A 5,000-nucleotide genomic window follows, 5' to 3' on the forward strand; every position below is an offset into this window, starting at 1 on the left:
ATGTGTGTGTGTGTGTGTGTGTGTGTGTGTGTGTGTGTGTGTGTGTGTTGGGGGGGCATGAATTCATATGCATGCATGTGTGAGTGTGTGTGCGGTGTGTGAGCGTGCATTTGTGTGTGTATGTGTGTGTGTGTGTGTGTGTGTGTGTTTGAGAGAGAGAGAGAGAGAGAGAGCAAGGGTTCATGTGCCGACTGAAAGAGTCGGTCTGACCTTGTGAAACTGTATATAAATACATGGGCGAGAGAGAAGGCGAGAGAGGGCGAGCAAGAAACCAAACTAAAGAAACTGCCTCACACACACACATACACATACACACACACAAACACGCACGCAAGCACGCACGCACCCACACACACACACACACACACACACACACAAACACACACACACAAACACTCACTCACCCAAATTGAGCATGGAGAGATAAACTTGTTCCTTTTTCTTCCCTGAAAAAAATGAGGGGGAAGAAAGAAGAGGAAGAAAGGGCTGAGGGATTCTCTTACCAGGAGGAGACAGTTTTTATCTTCTAACCACCCCTCTTTTACTCCCCCTCCCTCCCTCCCTCCCTCCCTCTGTCCAGTTGGTTTCTGGTTTCTGGTAAAAGGGAGACGGAGAGATGCAGAGAAAAGAGGAAGAGAAAAGGAGGAATCGGAGGACAAAGAGACCACTTAAAAACGGCCAAAATGAGGCTTCTTCTCCTCCCACTCCCTTCCTCTCCTCCTCTCTTCTCCTTCTCCTTTCCTCCCTTCCTCCCCTCTCTTCCTCTCCTCCTCCTCCCCTCCTCTCCTCTCTACCTCCTCTCTCCTCCTCTCCTCTCTCCTTCGACAATCTTTTCCTCTCCTCCTCCCCTCCTCTCTCACTCTCTTCCTCTCCTCTCTGCCTCTCCTCCTCCCCTCACCTCCAACCCTCTCATCCTCACCTCTCTTCCTACAATCTCTACCTCTCCTCCTCCCTTCTCTCCTCCTCTCCCCCTTCTTGACTCACATCCATTCTCACATCCAGTTACACCCCTCTCTCCGGGTCCACTTTTCTCTCTCTCTCATTTATTCTGTCTCTCCTCATCGTCTTCATCATTTCTGCTCTCTCCATCTATCTTCCTGTCACTCTCCTCCTCATCCCCCTCCTCCCCCTCGCTGTGGATAAATGTCATTCCATGTCACTATGTTTGAGCCAGACAAAGCCTAACCTCAGCAGGGGAGTGTAGTGTAGTTTAACTGTGCAGCTGAGTTCACCTTTGTAGTTGAATTTACCTGTGCAGGTGAGTTTATACGTGCAGGAGAGTTTAACTGTGCAGGTGAGTTTATCCGTGCAAGTCAGTTTAACCGTGCAGGTGGGTTAAACTGTGCAGGTGAGTTTACCTGTGCAGGTGAGTTTACCTGTGTAGTTAGGTTTACCTTTGTAGGTGAGTTTAACTGTGCAGTGGACTTAACCCTTGCAGTTTAATTTAACTGTGTAGCCGGGTTGACCTATGTAGTGGAGTTAGTTGATTGTCTAGTTGATTTTAGCTGTGTAATTTAGTTCACCTGCGTAGTTGGGTGTACCTGTGCAGTTGAGCGTACCTGTGTAGTTGAGCGTACCTGTGCAGTCGGGTTTACCTGTGTAGTTGGGTGTACCTGTAGCTGGGTTTACCTGTGTAGTTGAGTTTACCAGTGCAGGTTAGTTTACTGCAGGTGAGTTTCCTGCTCCTCATACAGCTTGTATAGGTTGCTTTGCATTCATCTCCTCCTCCCCCTCCGACTAACTCCTCCTGTCAACACTTTTACCTCCATGTTCTCATCCTTCTAATCTCTCTGTCGCCCTCTTATCCGAGTTGTAACCAAGTACCACTGCAACAATACAGGGGCCTCTTTCTATCGAACAAGCTCTCTCTACCTTTGTCTGTGACTCTCTCTCTTCGTCTGTCAGTCTGTCTCTCGCAAAATGTCCCTCCACCTTTTGTCTGTGACTCTCTCTTTGTCGGTCAGCCTGTCTCCCCCTCTCCTACCATCGCCTCCTCTCCTACTGTCTCTCTCTTTCTGTTTCACTACCTCTCTCTTCTCTCAATTCGTTAATATCCCCTATGTCCGGGTGTGTCCGTGTGTCTGTCTGTCACCCTGGTGTTTTCATCAGGTGTTTTTCCTCATGTTGTCCCCTGCTCAGCCAGCCGTCCGGCCTGCAGGTTAACCCACAGCTCCCTCTAGTGGCCATGCCAGGATCAAAGGTGCACTGTCTCTCTCTCTCTCGTCACCCCCAGGGATGAGGTGAGACCGTGAGCCGTGCACGGAAACTGATGTCTGTCATATTGTACGTGGGTTTGAGTGTGTGTGTGTGTGTGCCGTGGGCGTGGGCGTGCGTGTGCGTGTGTGCGTGTGTGCGTGCGTGCGTGCGTGCGTGCGTGCGTGCGTGCGTGCGTGCGTGCGTGTGTGTGTGTGTGTGTGTGTGTTTAAATGTGTGTGTTTAGTTACCTGTTTGTATCTGAGCTCAAATATGTAGGGGCCCATAGCTCTAGGGCATGAGTCTGGTGTATGTGTGAAAGCACAGGTTGCGTGTCACTTTGGATTTGTGTATTTGTGTATGTATGTGTGCATGTATACGTGTGCATGTGTGTGTGTGTTTGCATGTGTGTGCTTGTGTGTGTGTCTGTGGTTGTGTTTGCTGTGTGTGTGTTAGTGGTTTAGGCTGTAAGTGGAGCTTGGGGGTGTAAGGGGGGAGTTGGTTAGGAGGTTGACCCAGACGAGAGGCCTCTGTGCCAGCCACAGGACTGGCCTCTCTCCCCGGAGCACCAGACCTCTAAACCATGTACATCTGTAGTGCCGAGCCCTAATGACACCTCTTTTCATCTATCGGCCTCCCCTCTCATCTACCCTCTCCTCCCCTCCCCTTTATGCTCTCTCCTCAAACTCTTATCCTCTCATCTCCTCTCTCCATCTCCTCTCGTCTCCTCTCTCCTCATCCTCTCCGCTCTCCTCATTCCCTCCTTTCCTATCCTCTTCTCTCTTCTTCTCTCTCGTCGTCCTCTCCTCTCTGCTCCTCTTCTCTCCCCTCATTCTTGGCTCTCTTCTATCTCACCTCTAACTATGTATAATCCCCCCCCCCCCCACCGGATCTCCTCTATGCTCGCCCACACCACACAGCCTATTTGCTCTTGTATAAACTTCATAAAAAGGCTACGCAACATAACAAGACTTGAGACGCAACTTAAGAATCAAAAACGTAAACAGAATGTCAGCAGAGTTGTGTGTTCTCACCTTGCATGTAACATGTTATATATATATATATATATATATATATATATATATATATATTCCCATGAGCCTGAACATCATTCACTGACCTACAGTAGATTTGGTGATTTTGTTGTTCCCGAGACGATGGCTCCCTGAAGTCTGCCCAGAGACAGCATCCCCCTGATGAAGGTGATGAAGGTGATGGAGGTGATGGAGGTGGTGGAGGTGGTGGAGGTGGTGGAGGTGTCTACAGACGGAGGGCGGAGTCGGGTGCAGCTGAGTCCCTGACGTGAAGGGGATGGACTGTAACGAGGTGGGAGTGAAGAATGATAGCAGGCTCTTGATTGGTTGGAAAACATGGGAAGGGGCCTGTAAGGATTTAGCATTATTTGTTCAACTTTGGATTCAGCTACGTATGTGTGTTTGTGTTCTGGTTGTGTGTGTGTGTGTGTGTGTGTGTGTGTGACATCCACTTACTCACTCGCCATATATCCATGGGGTCACAACGAGATGAGTCACCGTGGTAACCGGGATCAACAAACAGCGGTTAACTCCGCCGGCTCAGGTCCCTGTCGCGTTCCGCTGTGCCAATAAAGTTCTTTCAAAGGTTAAGTAGCACCAGGGGAGCCATCAGTAGAGTTACCTTCCAACCCTTCCTCTTCATCATCATCATCAGAGAGAGAGAGAGGTGGGAGAGAGACTGAGAGCCAGGGATGGAAGAGAGAGAGATAGAGAGAGAGAGAGAGAGAGAGAGAGAGAGAGAGAGAGAGAGAGAGAGAGCGAGAGAGAGAGAGAGAGAGGGTGATGGAGAGAAAGAAGCGGGAGAGGAGAGAGAGGAGAGAGAGAGAAAGAGGTGGGAGAGAGGCTGAGACCCGGAGATGGAAGCGAGAGAGAGAGAGTGATGGAGAGAACGAAGCGAGAGAGGAGAGAGAGGAGAGACTGCTTCCAAACCTGCAACCCAAATTTAAGTACCGTTGATCTAATACAGGGATCAACATTCGGTGAGGATTGGGGAAGAAAATAATATGGTCAAGTCCAACCACCCACCACTTCCTCACGGGTGTTTCAGTGGCGCTTAATGCCCCATTTTTCTCTTCATATTATATGAATTTCTGTGAACAAGTATTACCACCGACTAAATATCAACAGATTTCCAGACCCCGGAGACCGGGGTTCAAGTCCTGGTGAACCAGCCTCCATGAAGCCATCGTTTTTTCGGCGATGCGGTTTTGGAAACGTAACGATGACACATGAATTTTTATGTCGGGTATAAACCTCTGAGCGGAACGCGGCGGCGGGGCCCATGGCACCGCAGCGGGGGGGACTCGGGGGCCCCGCCGAGGGGCCGTCTCCCTTGGAAACCGACCCCGTGCTGACGAGATCTCGGGAAGAGTAACCATAGTCACGACGAACGGCACCGTCGACGTGGAGACCTCTGAACAGATCAAGGCAGGCGTTGGGCGGCGAGCGTCCCGCTCGGTGGCTGTCTCCGTGGGAACTCGAATCGAGTGGAGGGGCTTTGAGCACTTTCCACCCCCCGCCCCCGCCCCCGTCCCCCGTCCCCCGCCCCCGCGGCTCAGAGCAAAGAGCCTTCTGTGCCCCGAGTTTGTTATTATGGACCGAAGTTACGTTGAGCAATTCGCACCACATCATTTGGTCGTCCCGATGGTTGTCCTCACGTCGCCGTGGTGGGAGTCGAACCGGCGCCGCTGACGATGGACTGACGGCGCTCCCCGCCGCGCCGCCGAGACCGTCGGGAACGGAGGACGGGTTTGACATTCGGGTCACACAACA

The sequence above is a fragment of the Micromesistius poutassou genome (genome assembly GCF_964030765.1).
Source record: "Micromesistius poutassou genome assembly, chromosome: 23".
NCBI lineage: Eukaryota > Metazoa > Chordata > Actinopteri > Gadiformes > Gadidae > Micromesistius > Micromesistius poutassou.